The sequence below is a fragment of the Artibeus jamaicensis genome, unplaced genomic scaffold (genome assembly GCF_021234435.1).
Source record: "Artibeus jamaicensis isolate MK-2021 breed Jamaican fruit bat unplaced genomic scaffold, CSHL_Jam_final scaffold_916, whole genome shotgun sequence".
Lineage (NCBI taxonomy): Eukaryota > Metazoa > Chordata > Mammalia > Chiroptera > Phyllostomidae > Artibeus > Artibeus jamaicensis.
In genome coordinates, this window is record NW_026522059.1 from 46,831,873 (window position 1) to 46,848,454 (window position 16,582).

At 40.0% G+C, this 16,582-nt stretch overlaps 1 protein-coding gene across 7 annotated transcripts in view; it reads left to right on the forward strand.

The window, feature by feature from the left end:
* Positions 1-16,582, forward strand: part of PLAG1 (PLAG1 zinc finger) — a 47,168-nt gene that overhangs the window by 6,027 nt on the left and 24,559 nt on the right. For 2 of the 7 annotated variants that reach the window (XM_053661136.1, XM_053661137.1), the window contains exon 2: positions 11,470-11,560. The exons of the other annotated variants lie outside the window; for them this stretch is intronic. The gene's annotated coding sequence lies outside the window, so the exon portion shown is untranslated. The remainder of the gene's footprint in view (positions 1-11,469; positions 11,561-16,582) is intronic. 7 annotated transcript variants of the gene reach the window in all.

Genomic DNA, 16,582 nt, shown 5'->3' on the forward strand with positions numbered 1-16,582 from the left:
TTCCAAGCATAATTTGTAGTGGTTATTAATTTTTATATAAGGGAAATAATTTTTTGCTATTTTTAAAAGATTTTTTAAATTATTTAAAATGTATACCTAAGAGAAGTATTCTAAAAAATCTTAGAAACTATTAAAATTATTTTCTTCATTCTTCATTAGAAAGTTTAAAACTTTTTATTAAGTTAATGAAATACATTTTAAAACCTTAGTCTAAGATCAGAGGACTTTGTGCATTTTGTTAGGGCAAATTAAAGTCATTTCTTTCAGACTTAATAACATTTAAAAAACTTTTCACAAGTTATAGATAAAATGTTCACCAATAGAGTTCTTAACTTCTGGAATGTTTTTAGGTGTATGCTAACCATAAAAGAAATTGTCCTTTTCATTTATTAATTGATTTTCTGAAAAAGAATCTAGACTTATTATACTATTACATTCAAGAATAGAAGTTTCCTTAAATATTAGAAAATATTCTGAGGGAAGAGAAGCCATCTTTTCTTAAAGGGAGACTGAGTCCTCTACAGATTGGTTTGATTTGCCATTGCAGTCTTGAACTCTTTTTGAGAGTAAGAGACTCATTTTAGTCTTTCAGTTATTAAGTATTAGAATTATTGTCTCAAACCAATATTGAAATTGCACATGAGCATGTTGATTATTTATGATATTCTATGTTTTAGTTTCTGACCATGGGAACATTCATTATCAAATTAAATGCTACAACTAAAGGGCTGTCATTTGACTTTTAAAAAATTATATCTTTTAAATTAATACTTAGACATTAGAGCCTTTACTTTTGAGATATATTTTTTTGGAGACTTTTAAACTACAAATCAAATAGAGAAGAGGAATTTATCTCCTTCGGCTAAGAGACAATCTTAAAAAATGTTTTAATTTTTTAAAACATTCACTTTAATTCACTTGAAGACATATTAGTAAAAAAATTGGTTCAGTTGTTCTTGATCAGGAGAATTTTAAGCACTTGAACCTGAAAGCTTAAGGTAGTACAGGTGTGCAGATACAAAATAGCATATTTGAATTTTAGTCTGTTAGATTTTCTCAACTTGATTTTATTTTCTTGTGTTGTCTTAACACTGGAATTACATAGAGCCTACATCAATTTTCATCATACCACACAAGGCTTATAATAATAATGTTTATTTTTATTAACTTTAGGTAATGAAATGAAAATACTGCTTTATATAAGAATACATTCCCTCTCTTAAGCTACTTTTTGCATTCCCTAAATATAATTTCTACCTGTTTCATTCCAAAGACGAGAAAATAGCTCCTTTACTTTAAAACTAAATTTGTTCTAAATTTACAGTTTATAAGAGAGTTGTCACTTTATATATTTGGATAAATATAAGATCTATTATAACCTTAAAAAGAAATGTTAATATGGCCAACATATCTGATGATAACCTACATATTAAACATGAATTTGCTTTCCTTATATTTCTAAAATTATTTTCTAAATAATTTTGAGAAAATATTTTTCATGTGTTGTTTATTTGTTATAGTCTGAGGTAATTTAATTTAGTAAAGTTTCAATCTCTATTATGTTTCTCTTCTAATACTAATAGTATTTTATTTGAAAATCACTATATACATGCATAGAGTTTTAGCACTAAAATAGAATTAGACATACAATAAAATAGCTAGGTTAATTAGACTAAGAGAGGTGGAAGCCGCCCTGTAGTTCTTATTTGGAAGAATTTAAAACGTTTCAAAGAAGGAAGGTGCCAAGAGTCTAGAGCACACCTCTGACAGCAGTTGGTGATACTTTATGCTGTTCTTGTTTCGCTTCATAAAACTTGAGCATCCTCAGTGCTACTGTCATGCAAGCAAATAACTGATTTAACCGTGCCCTGTAACCATGACCCGTGTAAAATACATGTATCAGGTTGAGTTTTTAATTTACTTTTTAGACAAAAGTATAAGACATATTTTGTAGCAATAATTTGGCATATGTCACATTTTAAAAGATAATACATATAAAATGAATTATCATAATAAGTTACCCAAATCAAAATGAAAGTAAACTACTAAGTAACAGATTTAATTATACACAGAATGGAAGTTTTAAATATTTAACTGGATAACTTGATATACTGCTGAAATACAGGGAATTTTAGTTGAAAGTTGTCTTTGTACCTCGATCTATTTTTGTGTGCCTTGAAGTTTGTAAACAAAAAAAGTCTATCCATTTGTAGAAGTTCCTAAACATCTGTCCTTTGACAATTAATGAAAAAATATATTTCAACCACATGGGCTAAATTACTTCAAAAATAACACATTCAATTATTTCAATTATTTTTCAAAGAAAAATGGTGGTGAATGAGTTAGCCCTGCGTTATGTATATCAATTAAATATCCATTGCATTTGAAAACTTTAATCATTAAGAATTTAATAGTATTAGGGATATTTTAGTTTGTTTAAAGTAGTTTTACAGATGTTTTCCTTAAAAGCAATTCTTTTTAGACATTTTAACCTAATTAAGACAGTTATAAAACTTTAACTGCTTTTATTTAATAAGAGCATTTGTGCTCCCAAGATCATGTTTAAAAAATCCTATCTTGCAGCACTTTTAATCATAGCTTGGGTTTTTAAAAATACACACTATAGATCCGAGTGTTCTACTTAAACATTGGCTCTTGTTTAGTGCTTAAATTTAATCATGCTCAGTTCACCTTTTGTCAGTCACTTCAGGAAGAGGAAGAGAGAAAGAATTGATTTTAAGAGAAGTGCAATTGATCACATTCAGAGGCTGACTCATAAGAGCTTTTCTAAAATGCATGATACTCCTGCCAGAATTAAAAGGAATTTCTTAATTAAAACCAAAATACCCGTGTGTCTAAGAAGAGTTTTCATAATCAGATTGCATTGCAGGCACACTTGTATGCCTGCCTTGGCCATTCCAAGTGTTCTGCTGTTTGCTAGCATTTTGTTCTCAGTGCTGCCACCCTGTGTATGGCAGTGCCTCAGCGCTGAATGCACTAATTTCTGTGCTTTTTGTTAAGCAATTTTGTCCAAAACCCCTTCTGGAAAATAAGCATATACATTACAATAAATTTAAAGGATATTTTGGTATACTCTGCTTCTGTGGCTAATGCTGTACTATCAAGACTTTTAAAAAGTTACACAGTTCAGAAGTATTGTTTTCAATAGCCCAAAATGAAATTTGTGACTTTTAAAAGGTAAAATACCTTTATCTGTTTCATCTGCCCCTCCACTAAAATAAGGTGGAATTAGACTATTATTTTAAATATAGCTTGACATTGATCAAATAAGAAAGTGGAGGTTTGGGTCATTTAAAAATATGAGAGATACAAGATTTTTTTTGTTTGTTTTAGACAAGTTTTGGTTAAAAGTTCTCTCTATAAAAGCAAAACCAAAAATAAGCACAAAAAAGAGACTGTTTCCATTTAAAAGAAAAAGAAACTTAACTCGATTGGTTAAATTATTCCCTGAATCATTAGCCAACATGACTTTCAAATTATATCACCCAAAGTATTTTGAGTATTGATACTAAGTGTTAGCCATAAAATAGTCTGTTGGGATAGCAGTCTTTGCTTTTTGCCTATATTAGCCTATTAAATTTTCACAGTAATCTTGTGAGAGAGGAAGTGGAGACATAATGTGTATGTATGCAAGGAATAATGACTTCAGAAACCAGAATTCTTTCACTTTTTATAAGTAAGTCTTTATAATGGACAGACCATAGAAGCTACTTAGTATACATAAACTTACTAGTATAAACCTAAATTTTATTCACGTTGAAGTTAACATTTATTTTAAAAATCAATTTGTTGTAAAAATAAAGTTTTTTTGGTCATAAAGTTGACACTGAGTAACTCAAGTTAGGAGGTGCCGCATGTCTACTACTTATTTATCATGGGAATTGGGGGGAAATTTATAAACTTAGTAAGATAAAGGAGATTTTTTAAAAACATATAAACCTAAGCTTTGTCTTATAGAATTTAATGATCTTAAATAGGTATGGATTTTGTTTTATTTTTCAGTTTTTACTTTAAAACAAATGAATAGCAAAGCCATCTGATTTCAGAATAATGAGCATCTCTTTTTGAATTTTTCATGATTTTAGTTAAATAAACTATAATTCTGTAATTGTAACAATTGAAAATATTATTTAGTTTGTTTCCTTTTAGATGTTAGGCTTTCAAGGTGGAAATGTCACTGGTGGTCTTCCCACTTAGGAGAATGGAAACAATGTAAATATAGTATATGACATCATCCCAATTACTCCAGAATTCCAAATTAACTCCAAAATCTCTGTTTTGTTCTTCATGTTCTTACCTCCTTAACTTTAGGGGTTTTAGAGATGCCTGACATTTGACTTTGCCCAGTCTCCCTGCAGCGCTCTTCTCACGTTCCTGTCCACTTCTTGGCTGTCTTTTAAGTGTCATATCAAACCATCTTCTTTTAGAAGTTTCTTTATTCTTACTCCAAATTGGAGCCAAAAGGGAGGAGAGAACCTTCTGCCCCACTTAGGGTACTTACAGTTGCTTTCTACTTCTTCCTTGTCTTTCTTTCTTTGCCTTCTCTTTCTTTTTTTTCTTTTCTTTTCTCTTCTTTTGGATGATGGATTAGTGTCTGAAAGAAATCACAAAGCCTTATATTTTTAAATGCAAAATGAATATTTCAAACTACCAAAACTATAGGTACTCAAGGGAAGAAGGGGTGGAACTTGAGATGGACTTCAAACAAGGCTTTGTTAGGAATAGGCAGAAAGAAATGGGGATAGTCAGGTGAAATGCATGGTTTCAGCAGAGGCAGAAATGTACTCATTGTCTATGGCCAACAAGAAGACCAGTTTGACTGGAGAGGATGGTTCCTTAGAGAGCAGTCAAGGTAAAACCAGAAAGGTATGCTAAGGCCTGATTGTGAACACCTTTGATTGGCATCCTGTGGAGTTTGCACTCTGTGCTGTGGAACGCATTGTAGCTTTTTGAGCAGTAGAGGGTGAGTTAAGCAAATTAAATTGATTCAGAATCCAGAATAACTTGAGCCCATGAGTATCATACTAGAAGTTACAGAAATGTTAATATAACCCAGATTTGAAGTGGTAGTTCACTGCCGCATAGATGATTGAGATTTTATCACCAGGCCCATTCTCACTCACTATCAAGTTCAAAGCCTATATACAGCAGATCCTTGAATAATGTTTTGTTCAATGCCATTTTGTTAAAACATTGATGAGTTGCTGTAGGAACTAACTCTTGTTGATATAGACTAGTGTATGGTAAAATTGATTTCCTTATATATTTTTTTCACTTAAAAGTCACAGAACCTGTCACTAATATTTAATAAAGATTTACTGTATATTTTCAAGGACTTCTTTGACATAGCCATCTGGATGGAAGATCACCATCTTAAACTCTCAACATCCCTAAAATTAGCAATTCAGACTTAAGTACTTTTATTAAAGGCCTTACCATTGTTTCAGGACTGTGGTAACCCAATTGCCTTTTCTACCTTCAGCTGGAACTTGTATTTTAAGTTTAGTATTTTTATTGTGGGAGACCTAAATGAAGTGGACACATAGAGGAAGGGGCAGTTTGTACCCGCAGGTGAACGTGATTCACAAAGGAAGGTGGTCCTAGAGCAGGGAACAGGAGGAGGAAGCTAAGAACAAGGAAAGGATGACTGATGTCATGCGGCACATGCTGGGTCCTCTTCTGTAGCTGGAGGGTAGGGTACGTGGAGTAAGCAGAATGATGGCAGATGAGGGTAGAAAAGGAGACTGGGGCCAGGATGTATTGGACATTGATTACCACACTGAAGGGTTTTCATGCTGTGGAGAGAAGGACCCACTGAGATTCAAAGTTGGGTCTTTGGTAATACGAAGCTGCTGTTTTAGCTGTGTCTCCATTTTCAGTACCTCCATTCAGTTCTCTCATCAGTATCCTCAGCACTTGGTTGCATGTCTGGGAGAGTTGGTCTGGTTAGTAGCCTGGGCCCCATGGTCGTGGAAGGCATGCAGTATCAGGGTTGCTGGAGCCCACCTGTTACTCCAGCCCAACACCATCCTGGAGTTGCCTATCTCTTGCTTTCCACCTGCAAAGTATGCTTAAATCTTCACTTACCAAAAACCAATACTATAGAAGACCTTCACCTTCATCCCACCCCCTCCTTAAATATCTTTCTCCCAGCGGTGCCAGACCATCTAGACAAGTAGTTTGGGGCCAGTCTCTGTTGTCTTCATCTCCTCTTTGACCCATCCTGCCCCTCCTTGTATTCTGTTTGAAGAGAACATCCATCCGTAGCCCCCAGATACAAACCCAGTGGCATATTTTCCATTTTTCTACTCAGCCTTTCTGCAGTACTTGACACCTTTCCTGCTCGTCTAGCCCTGTTCTTCCAGCACCTCCTTTGTATTCATTTGCCTTTGACTGTGCTGGTTCTTCCTCCTGTCCCTGCTGACCAGCAATTTGTCATTTTCTAGGGCTTGCAGGGTTCCCTGGTCCACCACCTGTCATCTCTCAATGCACACTTTTCCTGAGCACTGCTACCTCTCCTGCGTTCTCTTTGCCTTGCAGCTTTGTTCTCAGAAAGCCTCAGCCCTTACCACTCTGCTGGGTCTCCATGCCTGTTCTCCAGTGTACACGAGTGTCTCCACATCTGTGTACAGGACACCTTTCCTTCCACCTCTTATTCAGAGCGCTTGTCAAGGGTCAGATACTACACCAGAGACAAAGCCGGATCCCACCCTCAGTGAACAGAGGAGACAGACAGTAGATAGTTCTCTTGTCTCGTGGCAGCAGGTTTGAAGGAAATAAACACAAGGATGAAAAGTCTTGGGGTCCTCAGGTAGAAGGCACCCTCAGAAACAGTGGTCAGGGAGGACCTTTTGATAAAGGAACCTTTGTGTAGAGCAGTGATTTTCAACCTTTTTCATCTTGTTGTACACATAACTAATTAAGAATATTCTCTGGCACAGCAAAAAATGTTGTTTGCCAATCTGACCAAAATAATAGGTATAATTTTAATTCATTCATACTGGATGGTTATTGTTGTGTTGGCTGTTGTCATTTTTGTATTTGACAATGTAAAGGGGAAATTGGTGAGGGCCGCTGACTAAATAGTCAGGTATAACGTGTTTAAAAAATTCTTGCCTCAGACCCGGAGAAAATCGCAGGTGTAGAAAGATCAAGCCAAGAACAACCGAAGGGAGGCACTTCTAGATAGAAGACCCTGTCAGAAAAGGAGCCCAGCCAGGCAGAAGGAGCAAGGTAGGAATGGAGCCAGAGAGCTGCCCTGCTGGATCGTCTCGTGCCCTCTGTGGGACAGCCAGCCTGGACTCTGGGTAGAACTGTTGAGCGCAGCATGAGTTGCCCTTTTGCAGGCTGGCTGTTGCCTCAAGCCTCGTCCTCTTCTACGAGTGCCCTCTTCATCCCCTCCCTCAGGTATGGCACCTACAGAGAGCAGCTCCCTGACGAGTGACCTCCCTGCTCATACCTTCTTCACCCCTCCCTCCCTGCTCCTTTGGAGCTCTGTGCCTGGGTGTGTCCCAGGCATGTCCCCAGCCTGCCTGTCTCTGGGTTGGGGTGACACCTTTGTGCTTGCGTAGCCATCTCCATTCACTGCTCTTGGCCACTGCTCCTATCTCCTGCGAGTTCAGCTTTCTCCCTGGATTGATCCATGATCTCCTCCCCGCTTTCTCTCTCTGGAGCCAGGCCCACAGTACATATCTGGGGAGGAGTGCTCTGTTCTCAGGGGCAGATGGGAGGGCCACCTGTGGTAGAGTGGAGCTGGTGGAAGCCTGAAGCAGCAGTTGGGGGCTTAGGGGCTTTGTGATTAGCCATCCGAGAGGTTGTCCCAGAGAGTGTCAAGGAGAGGAAGGGCAGGAAGCACTGAGGCTCAGATAGAGGTCAACAAGAAAAGGCTTGGGTTGGGCCCTCAGGAATCGCAGCCATTCTCCAGGTAACTGTGAAGTGTGAGACAGCAAGGTTGGAAGGTAGGGAGGTGGCTTGTCTCATCCTGCTGCCCCGACCCACCCCATGCCCTCCCTTCCTGACCTGACCCTTCTCCAACATGTATAGATAGAGCCCTTCCACACCACCAGGCAGGCCTACCCTCACCCACAGACAGCCTTGCAGGGCTGCTGTGAAGACAATACACATACCCCAAAGAAAGACAGATATAGATAGACGTGTGGGGGGGGGGGGCGAAAATGTACTCACACTTAGAGAACCCAGAGCCAAGGGAGACCCAGAATCGCACGGAGAGAAACACAGACACACAGATTTACACACAGAGGGAATGGGGGACATGTATGCCAGGGGATTGTATCTCTGTATAAATGTGTAAATGAGGGTTTCTGTTTCAGGAGACGGAGAACAGGAGAAAGATACATGAGGGGAGAGAGGGCAGCACACACCCAGTTCATACCTAGAGAGGGGAAGGACACACTGGCAACTCTGGGCTTGTCTCTCCCCTGCCTGGGGGAGGACGTGGAAGTGGGGATGGGTACTTTCTTGCTCCCACAGGTGGGCTGGGGGCGGGGGGAGCCAAACACATCTAGAAGGTGAGAGGTGGAAGAGAGAGAAGCAGACTGCAGGATGGGGACGGGGGAGAACACACACACCAGGATATGAAAGGAGACACACTGGCTGGCACTGGGGTTGGGGGGAGAGAGACACACTGACACTAGGCACGCTAAGGGAGAGAGAAGCACTCTCATTCCTAGGAGCTACACACGCAGACATCCAAAGGGTGGGGGAGACACCACACAGGCACATCCTCAGTAGGAGAAAGACAGACTCCCAGAGAGGAAGGGGGCCTGTGCACACACCTAGAGGAGAGCAAGACACACACACACACACCCCTAGGGATCTGCAAACCTGGAAGGGAGCGTGCACATACCCTCAACTGGGGAAGTATGACCAGAGACGGAGAAATTCAGAAGGGAGTTGGCACACGTGCATGCACACACACGGGCACACACACACACACACACAACCAGATGCGGTGCGTGACAGAGACACACAGACATCTGCAGAGGAAGGTGCCCAAACACCTACACACACTAAGAGGAGAAAGAGAGGCAGACCCGCAGATGGGGAAGAGGGAGGGCCACGCAGGGGAGAGGCATGGGCCAAGCAAAGGACAGCACACAGGGCAGGGAGGGGAGGCATGCAGCCCAGCCACACCCTTGGTGTTTGCACTGCCGCACCAGGGAACCGGAGTGGGGAACACTCACAGTACTTCTCAGTCCCCGTGAGCAGTGCGCTTGTCCTGATGCCTCTGCTGGATGTTCCCAGAGAATCTTTAATGGAGGTTATGGTCTGACCACTGAAGGTACCTCCAACTCTAGTCTCCCCTCAAGTCACAGATCCCAGACAGAAGGTCACACCTTTCTTTTGCCCGAATTAAAATACTAAAAGTCACCTTACATTCACATGGAAAGATTTTTCTCTGAGTATAATGTACACGTTAATCATAACCATCTTGAGAGCGGATTTACAAACCCTTCGGTTCACCAGCACTGTAGGTCATTACCTGAAGCACTAATAGTGAACCCACCCTGCCCTTGGCTCCTGAGCTTGGGATTCTTTTCCCTCTGCTCGCCAGACAGTGTCCTTTCAGGCCTGCCTCTGGTTCTTCTGCCCCGCCCCCAGAGCCCTGTTTTAGTGCCTGTCTTCTAACCCTGAGCACATAGCCTGCTTTGACTTACAGTTGGGGATGTCCTCTCCCCATTCACAGGACTAGGTCTTAATTATCTTGATATCGCCCTTCACCTTCACACAGCAAACACTGGGGAAGTTTTGTGAGACATGAGCCCCCTGAGTTACAATAGTTACGGGGAAACTCCTGGGTGCTGTCTTCTCACCAACCCAGAGCTGAGTGGGGGCTGGCTCTCTCCCAATGACACTGTCTCCTGTGCCCCCACGTGAAGTCAGGTTCTGTGAGCCTCAGGCCAGGAGACCTGCACACACTTTGAACAGATACCGGGATTGAACTTCCAGACACCTTCAGCCATGCCCAGACTCTGATGCTGGTGCCTGTGTCATGGCTGCACTGCTGCTGGCCTCTCTGGCTACCTCTTGCCCGCATGCGCTTACCTTTGTGCAGCTCTCTCCCCAATACTGGGGGCCCAAGGGGGCTGGTTAGCTTCTGCGGGAGCTCTTACTGAACCTGTGCATTGGGAAGTTACTTCACTTCTGTGGAACAGCAGTATCACCTAACATTGTGAAAGGCTTACTCTGTGACTCCTCTCATTCTTGTGACAACTAACGCCATCAGGTAGGTACTGTTCTTATCCCCTATTCAGAGGGGGAAAAATGAGGCTCAGAGAAGTTAGATGACTAAGGATTAAATGACGTAATACATGAAAAAAATTTTCAGCATAGAACCTGGTTCACATAAGTGCATATGTGGTTTTTGTTTTTTAAACAACCCTGTCCAGTCTGTGAAATTCTAACTAATAATAATACTCTCATAGAACTAGAATCTCTTAAGAGTCTAATAGTTTATTGATAGACTAATATTTATTAATATTTTCTATTCTACTCTAATAGAGAAGTATGGAGTATTAATATTCTAATAATTAATACTAATATATTAATAGCTAATAGTCTATAGTGATTCTACTTAGGATCTGTAGTAGATATCAGGTAAGTTTGCCGCAAGTTCACTGAGAAAATGGAGTCTCAGATATGCCCTGTCACAGTCTGTTCCTTGACCACCAACCTCATTTGCACCCTAGCCCTTTTTGTCTTTGCTGCTGAGGAGCTCAGTGCTCCTGCCCAAGGTGCACCATCTCTTTTCCTGTGCTAGGAAGTACAGAAATGTGTTCACCCAGTTGGTTCCTTTTCTTCATTCAGTGGAGATACTCAAGATTCTGCAAGCCAAAATGGTTCAAGGCTTTCATTTCACTTTGCCTCCTCCCTGTAACCATCCTCTTTCTCCCCCAGACCTTCAAGCCTTTACCTCCTCTCCTAAACCTCGCCAGTTTGGGCAATGAATCCATCAGTCTCCCTCTCTCTCTCTCTCAGCAAGTCCAGCAAATGCTTTCTCTTGCTGCCTTGGGATAGATTCCCGCTGCGTGACCCTGGGTACTTCCACTCAGGCGCACCCCTGCCTTGCTTCCATTAGCATCACAGTCATCTGCCTTGTCACAGACTGACACAACCTGATCTTTATTTTTTTTTAATTTTTAAATCTTTTTTTAGAGAAAGTGCCCACAAGGGACAGAGAGAAATGTTGATTTATTATTTCACATATTTATGCATTCATTGATTATCTCTTGTATGTGCCCTGATCAGGGATTAAACATGCAAACTTGGCATATCGGGACAATGCTCTAACCTAGCGATTTTCAACCTTTTTTATCTCATGGCACACTTAAAGTAATTACTAAAATTCTGTGGCACAGCAAAAAAAATACATTTCTGCCAATCTGACAAAAAAATATATTTTATTTATTTATTTTTTATCCTCACCAGATGACATGCTTATTGATTTTAGAGGAGAAGGAAAGGAGAAAGAGAGAGGGAGAAACATCGATGTGAGAGAGAAACCTTCAAGTTGCCTTTGGTAGGTGTGCTAATTGGGGACCCAGCTCACAACCGAGGCATGTAACCTGACACCTGACAAGGAATCAAACCCACAACCTTTCAGTTCACAGGTCAAGGCTCCAAGGGAGGGAGCCACACTGGCCTGGGCAAAATGGGTATAATTTTGATTCATTAATCTGTACAGCCATTGTTGTGTTGGCTGTTCTCATTTTTTATTTGTCATCTAAGGGAAAAGAGGTCAATATCCCTGACTAAATACTCAGGTATAGTATGTTTTAAAAATTCTTGCAGCACATGGGTTGAAAATCACTGCTCTGACCAACTGAGCTAAGGCAGCCAGGGCCTGACACACCCTGATCTTGCTACACTAATTTATCATCCACCCTTATTAGAGGTAAAAAAATTACCCAGTCATTGCATGCTAACTGAGTGCTTGAAAGCCTAAATGTTAAAGGCCATCTCCCAGAATATTTCTTTCTAAAACATAGTTTATATAATTATAAGGCCCTGACTACTAAAGATATTTGTTACCATGTTACTTTTATATCCTCTCATGCCCAAAGAAGTTACTACTTGGCTTCAGTAGAGTAGCATAGATCAGTTGATTGGCCTGTGACCTTTGTGGCCAGGTAAGGGCTTCAGAGATGATCGTGTGCATTCCTTAGTTCACAGAAGTTGTAAGCATCATAAACTACATGTGAATAACTTCTGACTTTGTTGTTATCAACCAGTTTTTTACTAAGCACCCACACAGTTTGTAGTATATCACATATAGGTTAACTGTGTGTTGTAAGAGTAATGCTGCCTTTCCAGATTTTTAAAAACATTTTATTATAGAATATTTCAAAGGTGTACAGAAGTAGGAAGAATATACCCATAACCAATTTCAACAGTTACCACCTCTGCGGCCAGTCTTATTTAGTGTCCCCTGCCAATGCCCATCTCTTCTTCTGCAGCAAGAGATGCAAATTATTTCGTACCATTTGTATGTGTTGATATATATTTCCAAAATCTACAAACTCTTTTTAAAAGTTCAATCACAGTGCAGTTATAACACTCCAAAAGAATAACAGTTCCTTAATATCATCAAATATTTAGTGTTCAGGGATCTCTATAATTGTTTCTTAATTTTTTTAACAATTTGCTGATCACTGTGATGCATGCTTTATGTACAGTAACAGTTATTCCTTACAACAACCCTGTAGAGTTCAATTATCTCACTTTTCAACTGAGGAAACACCAGCTGAAAAAGGTAAGTCCTTTACCCGAGGCCACACAGCTAATCCCTGTGACCCCTGTCAGTTACCAGGCAAAAATTGCTTCCACAAACAAAACTGCCTTTTCCCTCTGCTGTTCAGCATCCTAAAGCAGAGGGCCTTTCACATTGTCCTAGGCTGCTCACAGCCTTGCCTTTCTACAGCATCCTTTCCCACTCCTTTCCTTAAGGCACTATGGGCTCCTGTCAAGGAATTAGTTAATTGCTCTTCCCGCTGTCCACACGCTCCGCTCCGCTCCGCAGGCCTTGCCCTTTCTGGGCTGCTCCTCCCCTCTGGGTATCACCCCCACCTTTCAGCCCCATTGATGGGTCCACATCTTCTCTTTACTTGGTTCAGCTGCCTCCTCTTTCCCCAATTCTCACCTCCGAAGTTTGGAAGAATCTTTTTTTTGAATCCCCATTGCTCCTAATCTTATTTTGTTGCATTTTCTATCTTCTATTTCAAGTTACCAGTAATTATAAATTATAAGTATCCTTTGGGGATACCTCCCCTACTAGATTACACACACTTTGATGGTACAGCTGGTGGCTGATTAATCTTTGTGTTTTCCGTGATACCTTGATAGTTAAATTAAATAATAGGGATTTATTCATCTGAAAGGTTTTGGGTTTTTTTTTTAACAGCTCCATTCCAAGAGCCTCTTGTATGGGTAGGGGGATTATACTGGTATATTGAGGAAAACGAACTTTCCAGATATGACCACAAGATGGCACAGTGACTGCAGCGTCCTGCTGTCTGCGAGGGTGGGCGAAGAAAAGAAAGAGCAAGGTGTTCTGATGGCTGAATACTCCAGAGAAATCCAAGAGAATTTTCAAATTTAAAGTATTTAGTCAATGCCTAATCATTCACAAAAGCAATCAAGTAGTTAGGGCAGCTGTTTTCTTCCACAGATCCATTTGGCCCCCAGAATGGAAAGTTTCCCCCTTCCCTCTTCCTCCTTGTGCTCATTCAACAAACATTTGAGTATGTCCTTTGTCCATCCACTATTCTAGATATTAGAAATGTAGAAATGGATAATAAAAGGCAGTATCTCTGCTGTGACAGACTTTGTTCTGCAGCCTTCAATGGGACCCAAATGAAAATAATGGAGACAGACCCAAGGGTTTCTTTGCTATTTTTGTTACTCTTGAAATTACTTTCCCCCATCCTCTGGCATGGATTGATCTATACTACTATACTGTGCAAAAGGCTTTCAGTGTAAAAAGCAAAAGAACCACCAGTGTGTTGCTGCGGCTAATTTTGTTTCACCCATGATTTTCTGTGGCCTTCTACCTAACTTCTCAGTTAACTATCTCACTTAATCAAGAATCGACTCTCTTCTTACAGTTAAAGATGTTGAGGTCCAGAAAGGCCAAAAAGCATGTCCAGTATTGCATAGGTAGATGCATGGAAAAATACATACTCAGGTCTCTGTATCATTCTTTAGTTTATGATAAAAATCAATGCCAGTAAAAAATTTAAAGCAAAACAAGTCCAGTGTTGTGGCGAGTACCTATAGATGAATTTGATAGACACTGTCTTGTTGCTAATCATAACTGTTTGACAATGTGAACCTAATATAAATTTACTTAGTTAACATTATCGTTTAGTGTTTAGAAGCTTCTGCAAGGGATAAGAAAATGTAAAAATAGTATATGTATGATCATTTAGAAACCTCAAACGTCACACATTGCTTGTTTAAGAACTAGAGAAGTCACTATTACAGCAGTCCCTTTGTGGTGCGAATCTTCGTTGAGTACCCGTTTTTCTTGTCTCCCTGCTGTGTCTTTCTTCTCTACCTAATCCTTCCCCAGCCTGACTGTGAGACAGCACGCAGTTCTCCGCCCTTCGGTTTCAGGATTGAGTGGGGGTTAACTTGAGAGGCTACGTAAAAGAGACACTTCCACGTTGTGGAGTACCCAGTGTGCAATTTTGGTGTGCTGTGTACTTCAGTAAAGTATTTTGTAAAAATTCTGTACCTGTTTTATCTGACTTTAGTAATCTTAATATTTTCATAAGTGCATTATAATCGTTTACTACAGTTAAGCCACAAACGGGTCAATGCAATCTTAATATTTTCACAAGTGCATTATAATCGTTTACTACAGTTAAGCCACAAACGGGTCAGTGCGCTCAATAATCATATTATTTCTCAAATTACCATTCAATTCAACATGGAAAATGACTTCAGGCTCCACATAGGTTGGTTTTATATTGGCTGTGATTTGATATTATCTGTGACTGAGACCATCAAAAAATTTCAAGTACTCCCATCTAGGCCACAGAGATGAGAACATAAGAAATATACTGCTTCACCAAATACCACTTTTAATATAAATCTCACATTAAATATTACTGCTCAGTCTTCTTCATATAGAATATTCGCATTATTTGTCCTGTTGGTTATGATTCTGTATATTGAAATAAAAGCCTGTGCCACGGAAAAAAAAACAACCACCCTATTTTCAAGTACTCATTAGGCCATTTGGGGGCAGCACTTTCTGAGTAACACACTAAACACTACAGCTTTGCATTTTGAGCCTTCAAACTATGCTAGAGAATTTATGTACATCACCTTGTTTATTCTTGCAGTAATGCCAGGTAAGTATTTGTTCCCATTCTGCAGAGCAAAATGCTGAAGAGAGGTCACACTGTTCAAAGGTACACTAAGAGTAAGGGTCAGGCAGGATTCCAACTCCGTTCCAATTCCCAAAAATCAAGTCCTCTGCCTGTGCACAGGTGCTCCCCTCCACTGCTCTCAGTTCTGAATTGGTGTAAGGATTTGTATTTAGAAGCCCTTCAAGTCAGAGTTTTGAAGGAGCATGGTAAAGATGATTGCCAGAACTGTACTGGTTAACATTATGGAAGGACCTTCTCTCTGTGATGCATCTCCTTACCAAAGCTGGGGTGGGGAAGCAAACCAGAGAGTCTGTGCTGCAGCGGAAAAGGAGCCGCCCCAGTTCCTGGCTCATTCTTCAAGAAAGGGAACCCTGAGGCCCCATATTGGTGAATGCAAACCCCTTTTTGTTCATTACTGTCAGCAAACACTGCAAAGACCTGAGTTTATAATTGAGGAAGGTCAAATTTTTTATGGATTTTTTTATTGTTCAAGTACAGTTGTCTCCATTTTCCCCGCACCCCAGCCATCCCCATTTCCCACCCTTGATCCTACCCCCTTTTCGTTTTGTCCATGTGGCCTTTATACAGGTTCTTGAAAACCATTTCCCTGTTACATTGTGTCTTATTTGGATCCTGATTCAAATAGGGAAGCTGAAAATATTTATAAGAAATTGGGGAAATGTGAATGCTCATTGGATATTTGATGATATTAAAGTATTGTAATTTTTGAATGTGATAATAGTTATGGTCATGTTTGCAGAATAAAAAGAGTCTTTATTTTCTGAAGATACATACTGAAATATTTGCAGATGAAATGGCATGCCTGGCATTTATTTCCAAATATCCTGGAGACCAGTCAGTAGTGGGTGAGGTTTTGGGTGGAATAAGACTGATTATGTGTTATAAAAAAGCGAAAAATTAAAAAAAAAAAAAAAAGAAAACCATTTCCCCTTTTCCCCTCATTATTCCTTCCTACCTCCTCTCTGGTTACTGTCAGTTTGTTCTTAATTTCAATGTCTGTGGTTATATTTTGGTCCCTTTTGTTTTGTTGATTAGGTTCCACTTATAGGTGAGATCATAGGGTATTTGTCTTTCACTGCCTGGCTTATTTCACTTAGCATAATGCTCTCCAGTTACATCTAAGTTGTCACAAAGGGTAGGAGAGC